Raw genomic sequence first — 10,961 nt, 5'->3', positions numbered from 1 at the left:
TTGTAAGATGAATATGCGTCGTTATCCAACTAATCCAAACACCACTGCAGATAAACAAATCATAGTTCAATCCTTATGTTCTGTCATCAATACCAGGAAAAAGAAAAATAGAAAAAAAAACTCAAAAAAGACTTAGGTTATGTTGAGCCCCTTGGTCCTTCTGCTTTTCATATCATCCATAGGAGAAAGAAATGCTAGAGAACGCCAGCTGAAAAGGTGCAAAGAAATTTACGCAGAAGGTTCAAAACTTGTCATCCTCATATAGACATAAATGAATTTACTAACTATAGAAACTTGATAAGAGGAATATGCGACGTTACCCAACTAATCCAAAACACCACTGCAGATAAACAAATCATAGTTCAATCCTTATGTAAAACCATTAACGAATAATATAAGGGAAACTCAAAAAAGACTTAAGGTTATATCGAGCCCTTGGTCGTTGTGCTTTGCATATCATCCATAGGCAAAAGAAATGCCAAAAAACCAGCCACCAGCTGAAAAGAAATTTACGCATAAGGTTTAAACCTCGTCATACTCAAATAGAGAATTTTACTCAAAATTCACGTAAATGAATTTACTAGTTATAGAAACTTGATAAAATGAATCTGCGTCGTTACCCAACTAGTCCAAACACCACTGCAGATAAACAAATCATAGTTCAATCTTTATGTACTGTTATTATTACTAGTAAAAAGAAAAATATAAGGAAAACTCAAAAAAGACTTAGGTTATGTTGAGCCCCTTGGTCGTTGTGCTTCTCATATCATTCATAGGCAAAAGAAATGCCAGAGAACCAGCCAATAACTGAAAATATGCAAAGAAATTTACACAAAATGTTCAAAACTCATCATCCTCAAATAGTGAATTATACTCAGAATTCACCTAAATGAATTATAGAAACTTGATAAGATGAATCTGTGAAGTTACCCAACTAATCATAACACCACTGCAGATAAACAAATCATAGTTCAATCCTTATGTAATACCTAAAAAAAATAATAAAAGGGAAAGTCAAAAAAGATTTAAGGTTATGTTGAGCCCTTGATCAGCTGAAAAGAAATTTAAGTAATTTTCCTCGTCATACTCAAATAAAGAACTATAGTGTCAACTCAAATAGAGAACTATAGTCAAAATTGACGTAAATGAATTTACTAGTTATAGAAACTTGATACGATGAATATGCGTTGTTACCCATCTAATCCAAATACCACTGCAGATAAACAAAACCATAGTTTAATCCTTATGTACTGTGAACAATACCAGGAAAAAGAAAAAAAGAAGGAAAACTCAAAAAAGACTTAGGTTATGACGAGCCCGTTGGTCATTGTGCTTTTCATATCATCCATAGGCAACAGAAAGGCAAAAAAACCAGCCACCAGCTGAAACTAAATTTACGCAAAAGGTTTAAAACTTGTCAAACTCAAATAGAGAATTATACTCAAAATTCACATAAATGAATTTACTAGTTATAGCAACTTGTAAGATGAATATGCGTCGTTATCCAACTAATCCTAACACCACTGCAGATAACCAAATTATAGTTCAATCCTTATGTACTGTCATCAATACCAGGAAAAAGAAAAATAGAAAAAAAAAGTCAAAAAAGACTTAGGTTATGTCGAGCCCCTTGGTCCTTCTGCTTTTCATATCATCCATAGGAGAAAGAAATGACAGAGAACTCCAGCTGAAAAGGTGCAAAGAAATTTACGCAGAAGGTTCAAAACTCGTCATTCTCATATAGACATAAATGAATTTACTAATTATAGAAACTTGATAAGATTAATATGTGACGTTACCCAACTAATCCAAACACCACTGCAGATAAACAAATCATAGTTCAATCCTTATGCAATACCATAACAAAAATAGAAGGGAAACTAAAAAAAGACTTAAGGTTATGTCGAGCCCTTGGTCGTTGTGCTTTCCATATCATCCATAGGCAAAAGAAATACCAAAAAACCAGCCACCAGCTGAAAAGAAATTTACGCAAAAGGTATAAAACTCGTCATACTCAAATAGACAATTATACTCAAAATTCAGTAAATGAATTTACTAGTTATAGGAACATGATAAGATGAGTATGTGTCGTTACCCAACTAATCCAAACACCACTGCAGATAAACAAATCATAGTTCAATCCTTATGTACTGTGATCAATAGCAGAAAAAAAAGTTAAAGAAGGGAAACTCAACAAAGACTTAGGTTATGCCTAGCTCTTGGTCGTTCTAGTTTTCAAATCATCCAAAAGCTAAAGAAACGCCAGAGAATCGGCCACCAACTGAAAAGGAGCAAAGAAATTTACGCAAAAGGTTCAAAACACCACTGCAGATAAACAAATCATATCCTTATGTTGAAGAAAAATAGAAGGAAAACTCAAAAAAGACTTCGGTTATGTCGAGCCCATTGTCGTTGTGTTTTTCATACCGTCGAGCATGGCTCATCCACCATTTTCAACCAACCACGAGGAACGTCCTACCCACACATCCCTGTCTTATCCCCACTCATCCCTGTAAAGAACAATAATTCAACAAAGTATAACTGGTAATCGAGGATGAAGTATAGAACGATAAGATAAATTGAAGACTTAAAAACCAAGGAAGAATGGTCGCCATAACATACTAGCGAGGACCGTGCGATAACCATACATATTCCATAAGATGCAGGACACTATGCAAATCATCCAAACAGGAAACAAATCACAATTCAGCCCTTATGTCTCATAACATACTCTGCAGGACATTAAGCGAAAATAATTCAAACACCAATTCAACCCTTAGGGCCTCATAACATACTCCATGAGATGCTGCAGGACATTAAGGGAAAATAATTCAAACGTCGAACACAATTCAATCCTTGGAGATAAAGTAGAGAGAAATTAAACAATAGATAGAGAGAATTGGGATGTCCTGAGCTGCAACCGTTTCAAACTTTTTAGGGTTTCAAATCTCAGAAACTCGAATTGCTGAAGGGGAGTGAACATAAACACCAAGTTAGGCTACGAAATCCAATAATCAGTCACGAATAAACCCATAAGAAGTCAAGAAAACATAATACTTCATTTCACATCCATTGCGTGTCTTCCCTGTACAGCCCAAAAATCAAGAAAACTAACTAAGAAACGTGTTACACCACTGCAGATAAACAAATCATAGTCCAATCCTTATTTTCGTGATCAATACCAGATAAATCAAATAATACAAAGGAAAGTAGAAGAAAATACTCAAAGACCCCGTCACCAGCAGAAAAGGGATAAAGGAATTTGATCAAAAGATTCAAAACTTGTCATCATCATATAAACAATCATATTCGGAATTGGCGTTACCGATAATGATAATTCTTGCGTTTTTCAATCCGATAAAAGATTATTGCATTCTTCAATCCGACAAAACCACATCGATGATAGCAAACATGATATACTTCGACAAAACCACGGAGACTTGATAATAAGAAGCACAACAATCACCCCAATCAGTACTAACAAAAACTCAATCACGGAACCAATACCAACAAAACTCAATCACCATAGTCAAATATGATAAACACGAAAGATCTTCGGGTATATATAGAAAGGGAGGGTCAAGATTGACAGCTTATATTACGCGGTGAGCTGAAAAAGATTGTCATCCTTATCTTATAATAAACCGCTGACACAAAACAGGAGAAAGTTGATAAGATGAATATGCGACGTTACACAACTAATCCAAACACCACTGCAGATAAAAAAAAACATATTACAATCCTTGTGGTCGGTGATCAATACCAGAAAATATAAATAATAGAAGCAAAACTCAAAAAAGACTTAGGTTATGTCGAGCCCCTTGGTCGTTGTTCTCTTTATATCACCATAGGCAAAAGAAAAGCCAGAGAACCAGCCACCAGCTAAAAAGGTGAAAAAAAAATTATGCGAAAGGTTCAAAACTCGTCATCCTCAAATAGAGAATTATACTCAGAATTCACCTAAATGAATTTACTAATTATAGAAATTTGATAAGATGAATATGCGATGTTACCCAACTAATCCAAGCACCACTGCAGATAAACAAATCATATCCTTATGTAATGTGATCAATACCGAGATAAAGAAAAATAGAAGGAAAACTCAAAAAAGACTTGAAGGTTATGTCGAGCCCATTGGTCGTTGTGCTTTTCATATCATCCATAGTCAAAAGAAATGCCAGAGAACCAACCACCAACTGAAAAGGTGAGAAGAAATTTATGCAAAAGGATAAAACTCGTCATCCTCAAATAGAGAATTATACTCAGAACTCACCTAAATGAATTTACTAATTACAGAAACTTGATTCGATGAACATAGACGTTACACAACTAATCCAAACACCACAGCATATAAACAAATCATAGTTCAATCCTTATGTAATACCATAAAAATAATAGAAATGCTTGGTCGTTGTGCTTTTCATATAATCCATAGGTAAAAGAAATGCCAAAAAACCAGCCACCACTTGTAAGATGAATATGCGTAGTAACCAATCCAAACACCACTGCAGATAAACAAATCATATCCTTATGTACTGTGATCAATAACAGGAAAAAGAAAAATAAAAGGAAAACTCAAAAAAGACTTAGGTTATGTCGAGCCCTTTGTCATTGTGTTTTTCATACCGTCGAGAATGACTCATCCATCATTTTCAACCAACCACGAGGAACGTCCTACCCACACATCCCTGTCCTACCCCCTGTGAAGAACAATAATTCAACAAAGTATAACTGGCAATCGAGGATGAACTATAGAACGATAAGATAAATTGAAGACTTAAATAACCAAGGAAGAATGGTGGCCATAACATACTCGCGAGGACCGTGCGAAAACCATACATATTCCATAGGATGCAGGACACTATGCAAATCATCCAAACAGGAAACAAATCACAATTCAACCCTTATGTCTCATAACATACTCTGCAGGACATTAGGCAAAAATAATTCAAACACCAATTCAACCCTTAGGGCCTCATAACACACTCCATGAGATGCTGAGCACAATTCAATCCTTGGAGATCAAGTAGAGAGAAATTAAACAATAGATAGAGAGAATTGGGATATCCTGAGCTGCAACCGTTTTAAACTTTTTAGGGTTTCAAATCTCAGAAACTTCAATTGCTGAAGGGGAGTGAACATAAACACCAAGTTAGGCTACGAAATCAAATAATCAGTCACGAATAAACCCATAAGAAAGTTAAGGGTAACAAAACATAATACTTCATTTCACATCCATTGCGTGTCTTCCCTGTACAGCCCAAAAATTCAAGAAAACGAACTACCTATACAGCAAATAAATCAAGAAAACGAACTAAGCTCTTAATAAAAGGAAGAAGTATAGAGACGTGTTACACCACTGCAGATAAACAAATCATAGTCCAATCCTTATTTTCGTGATCAATACCAGATAGGCAAAAGGTTTAAAACTCGTCACACTCAAATAGAGAATTATACTCAAAATTCACGTAAATGAATTTACTAGTTATAGAAACTTGTAAGATGAATATGCGGTGTTATCCAACTAATCCAAACACTACTGCAGATAAACAAATCATAGTTCAATCCTTATGTACTGTCATCAATACCAGGAAAAAGAAAAATAGAAATAAAACTCAAAAAAATACTTAGGTTATGTCGAGCCCCTTAATCCATCTGCTTTTCATATCATCCATAGGAGAAAGAAATGCCAGAACTCCAGCTGAAAAGGTGCAAAGAAATTTACGCAGAAGGTTCAAAACTCGTCATCCTCATATAGACCTAAATGAATTTACTAATTATAGAAACTTGATAAGAAGAATATGCAACGTTACCCAACTAATCCAAAACACCACTGCAGATAAACAAATCATAGTTCAATCCTTATGTAAAACCATAAAAAAAATAATAGAAGAGAAACTCAAAAAATACTTAAAGGTAACAAAACATAATACATCATTTCACATCCATTCCGTGCCTTCCCTGTATAGCCCAAAAATTCAAGAAAACGAACTACCTATACAGCAAAAAAATCAAGAAAACGAACTAAGCTCTTAATAAAAGGAAGAAGTATAGAAACGTGTTACACCACTGCAGATAAACAAATCATAGTCCATAGGAGAAAAATAGGTTATGTCAAGCCCCTTGGTCCTTCTACTTTTCATATCATCCATAGGAGAAAGAAATGCCAGAGAACTCCAACTGAAAAGGTGCAAAGAAATTTACGCAGAAAGTTCAAAACTCGGTCATCCTCATATAGACCTAAATGAATTTACTAATTATAGAAACTTGATAAGAAGAATATGCAACGTTACCCAACTAATCCAAAACACCACTGCAGATAAACAAATCATAGTTCAATCCTTATGTAAAACCATAAAAAAATAATATAAGGGAAACTCAAAAAAGACTTAAAAGGTTATGTCAAGCCCTTGGTCGTTGTGCTTTTCATATCATCCATAGGCAACAGAAAGGCCAAAAAACCAGCCACGACCTGAAAGTAAATTTACGCAAAAGGTTTAAAACTCGTCACACTCAAAGAGAGAATTATACTCAAAATTCACGTAAATGAATTTACTAGTTATAGAAACTTGTAAGATGAATAGGTGTCGTTATCCAACTAATCCAAACACCACTGCAGATAAACAAATCATAGTTCAATCCTTATGTACTGTCATCAATACCAGGAAAAAGAGAAATAGAAAAAAAACTCAAAAAAGACTTAGGTTATGTCAAAGCCCTTGGTCCTTCTGCTTTTCATATCATCCATAGGAGAAAGAAATGCCAGAGAACTCCAGCTGAAAAGGTGCAAAGAAATTTACCCAACTAATCCAAAACACCACTGCAGATAAACAAATCATAGTTCAATCCTTATGTAGAACCATAAAAAAAATAATAGAACGGAAACTCAAAAAAGACTTAAGGTTATGTCTAGCCCTTGGTTGTTGTGCTTTTCATATCATCCATAAGCAAAAGAAATGCCAAAAAACCAGCCACCAGCTGAAAAGAAATTTACGCAACAGGTTTAAAACTCATCATACTCAAATAGATAATTATACTCAAAATTCACGTAAATGAATTTACAAGTTATAGAAACTTGATAAAATGAATCTGCGTCTTTACCCAACTAATCCAAACACCACTGCAGATAAACAAATCATAGTTCAATCCTTATGTAATACCATAAAAAAAATATAAGGGAAACTCAAAAAAGATTTAAGGTTATGTTGAGCCCTTGGTCAAATGAAAAGAAATTTAAGTAATTTTCCTCGTCATACTCAAATAGAAAATTATAGTCAAAATTGACGTAAATGAATTTACTAGTTATAGAAACTTGATACGATGAATATGCGTTGTTACCCATTTAATCCAACACCACTGCAAATAAACAAACCATAGTTTAATCCTTATGTACTGTGAACAATACCAGGAAAAAAGAAAAAAAAAAGGAAAACTCAAAAAAGACTTAGGTTATGACGAGCCCCTTGGTCATTGTGCTTTTCATATCATCCATAGGCAAAAGAAATGCCAGAGAACCAGCCACCAACTGAAAAGGTGCAAAGAAATTTATGCAAAAAGGTTTAAAATTCGTCATCCTCAAATAGAAAATTGTACTCAGAATTCACCTAAATGAATTTACTAATTACAGAAACTTCATAAGTTGAATATGTGACATTACCCAACTAATCCAAACACCACTGCAGATAAACAAATCATAGTTCAATCCTTTTGTAATACCATAAAAAAAATAATATAAGGGAAACTCAAAAAAGACTTAAGGTTATGTCGAGCCCTTGGTCGGTGTGCTTTCCATATCATCCATAGGCAAAAGAAATGCCAAAAAACCAGCCACCAGCTGAAAAGAAATTTACGCAAAAGGTATAAAACTCATCATACTCAAATAGAGAATTATACTCAAAATTCACGTGAATGAATTTACTAGTTATAGGAACTTGATAAGATGAATATGCGACGTTGTCCAACTAATCGAAACACTGTAAATAAACAAATCATAGTTCAATCCTTATGTACTGTGATCAATACAAGAAAAAAAATAATAGAAGGAAACTCAAAAAATACTTAGGTTATGTTCTGCCCTTCGTCGTTGTGTTTTTCATACCGTCGAGCGTGGCTCATCCACCATTTTCAACCAACCACGAGGAACGTCCTACCCCCACACCCCTGTAAAGAACAATAATTCAAGAAAGTATAACTGGTAATCCCCACAGATACCTGTCCTACCCCCACACCCCTGTAAAGAACAATAATTGAAGAAAGTATAACTGGTAATCGAGGACGAAGTATAGAATGATAAGATAAATTGAAGACTTAAAAACCAAGGAAGAATGGTGGCTATAACATACTCGCGAGAACCGTGCGAAAACCAAACCATTCATATTCTATAAGATGCAGGACATTATGCAAATCATCCAAACAGGAAACAAATCACAATTCAACCCTTATGTCTCATAACATACTCTGCAGGACATTAAGCGAAAATAATTCAAACACCAATTCAACCCTTGGGGCCTCATAACATTAAGGGAAAATAATTCACACGTCGAACACAATCCAATCCCTGGAGATCAAGTAGAGAGAAATTAAACAATAGATAGAGAGAATTGGGATGTCTTGAGCTGCAACCGTTTCAAACTTTTTAGGGTTTCAAATCTCAGAAACTCGAATTGCTGAAGGGGAGTGAACATAAACACCAAGTTAGGCTACGAAATCCAATAATCAGTCACGAATAAACCCATAAGAAAGTCAAGAAAACATAATACTTCATTTCACATCCATTGCGTGTCTTCCCTGTACAGCCCAAAAATCAAGAAAACTAACTAAGAAACGTGTTACACCACTGCAGATAAACAAATCATAGTCCAATCCTTATTTTCGTGATCAATACCAGATAAATCAAATAATAGAAAGGAAAGTAGAAGAAAAATCTCAGAGACCCAGTCACCAGCTGAAAAGGATAAAGGAATTTGATCAAAAAAGATTCAAAAATCGCCATCATCACATAAAGAATCATATTCAGAATTGGCGTTCTTCAATCCTATAAAAGATTCTTGCATTCTTCAATCCGACAAAACCACATCAAAACCACATCGATGATAGCAAACATGATATAATTCGACGAAACCACGGAGACTTGATAATAAGAAGCACAACAATCACCCCCAATCAGTACTAACAAAACTCAATCACGGAACCAATACCAACAAAACTCAATATGATAAACTCAATAAGATCTTCGGGTATATATAGAAAGGGAGGGTCAAGATTGACAGCTTATATTACGCGGTGAGGTGAAAATATGCAATTAAGATTTTCATCCTTATCTTATAACAAACCGCTGACACAAAACAGGGGAAACAAATTTGCAGTTATTATTTTAAAGATATTTAAAAATATCTTGTAAATATTGTTTTGTTTTTATTAACTTTTTAGTCAATATAATTAAATTTTAAGATTGTTTTAATCTTAATTTGACTTCAATTTGAAAAATAAACTTATTTCTTTTATTAGTGTTTTTTAAAATATTTTCCACATTATTAGTTTTATTATAATAAGACATTTGTCTAAGTTCTTTTAGAATAGGAAAATAATTTTTTGACACCATGTAAAAACGTATACTTAACATCTCATTATAATAATATAATAATATTTAAAAATAAAAATAAATTAAATATGATTAAAATATTATTTTATTAATTTGTGAATGTTTTTTACTCTTTGTGGTGTTAAATATCACAACCTTTTAGAGTTGAATAGATTTCTTTGTGACTTTTTATTGCTACACAAAGCTGACTCTCCTGCACCCAATCAATTCTAACTAACACCCAATTTTCTGTTTGAAATTACCATAACACCCTTAATGATCTATATGAAATTACCATGACACCCTTAATGAGTGAAATTAGGTTCCATACACCCCACAATCAAGCACAGTGCAGAAGGTCATTCATTGTTTCTTGTAGACATTCTCTTCCGAAAGTCTTACACACACGCAAGCAACGCTTTTGAGCCACTTCAACAACGACAGAAAGCAAAGACACCAGAAAAGGAGACGTGTCGCTTCACGCTTCTCACGGGTTCTGAATATTTTTGTCCGTAATTGTGTTATGAGTTATGAATATAAACATCCATATGCACCACGAAAGTCTTTTTCATCAGGTCCCATTTTGAAAATCCAAAATGTGTTTATTGGGTGCTTTTTTTCTACTCTCAACAATGTTCTATATGTCATCAATGGTTAATGCATTTGAAAATATATAAATGATAATATAAATATTTTATAATAAAAAGCAAGTAACAAATTTTAATGTTGATTTTACTTTTATTCTTTAAATTGGTTCGGTTTAGTGGTTTTAATCCATTAAAAGTAACAAAATCATTACACTGCCAAAAAAAAAAGTTAAGGATGATTGGCTTCCTGATATGTATATTAAGAAAAATGATAGTGCCTTTCGGATAAAAATGAACGCAATCAAAGAGTGCCAGTTCCAGATGCCAATGTCCGTAGGCAAAACTGACACTTCCAAATGTCAATATCCGTAGGCAAAACTGACACTTTCGAATGTTAATATCCGTAGGCAAAACTATCACTTCCAAATGGCAATATCCATAGGCAAATATGTCACTTTTGGATATTGGCATTCGTAAGCCGTGAAAAAGGCATAATGAAGTTTTAAAACTTCTATTGAATGCTAGTCAAAATTGATTGGGGGAGGAAGCAATTGCCCTATACAAATACCTTTCTACTTGAAGGCAATATGATAAATATGAGTGTATACCAAACATTTTTGTAATGATTAATATAAAGAACTAATTTATGAATAACATTAAAATATATCAATCACATAGTCTACTTTCTAGAGAAAGTAAATATTTAATTAGTTATCGGAGTGGATAAAAATAAACTAATTGTAGAAAGTAAAACCTGAATAAATGTTATAGAATTTCTACAATAATGAGAATAA

The 10,961-nt window shown here is 33.7% G+C and overlaps 1 long non-coding RNA gene across 4 annotated transcripts; it reads right to left on the bottom strand.

Annotated features, from left to right (window-relative positions):
- Positions 1-9,266, bottom strand: LOC137807477 (uncharacterized). 4 transcript variants are annotated; one of them, XR_011080541.1, is made up of 3 exons: positions 1,156-9,266; positions 931-989; positions 1-807 (listed from the first exon to the last, which is right to left on the bottom strand). It is a non-coding gene; the product is annotated as an uncharacterized lncRNA (long non-coding RNA). The 4 variants fall into 4 exon arrangements; XR_011080542.1 differs by having other exon boundaries at positions 936-989; XR_011080539.1 differs by having other exon boundaries at positions 931-9,266.
- Positions 9,267-10,961: the final 1,695 nt, after the last annotated feature.

This window comes from Phaseolus vulgaris, chromosome 3 (assembly GCF_000499845.2).
Source record: "Phaseolus vulgaris cultivar G19833 chromosome 3, P. vulgaris v2.0, whole genome shotgun sequence".
In the NCBI taxonomy this organism is placed as follows: Eukaryota; Viridiplantae; Streptophyta; class Magnoliopsida; order Fabales; family Fabaceae; genus Phaseolus; species Phaseolus vulgaris.
Note: the sequence above shows the minus strand (reverse complement) of the source record. Positions and strands in the feature narration are given on the sequence as shown.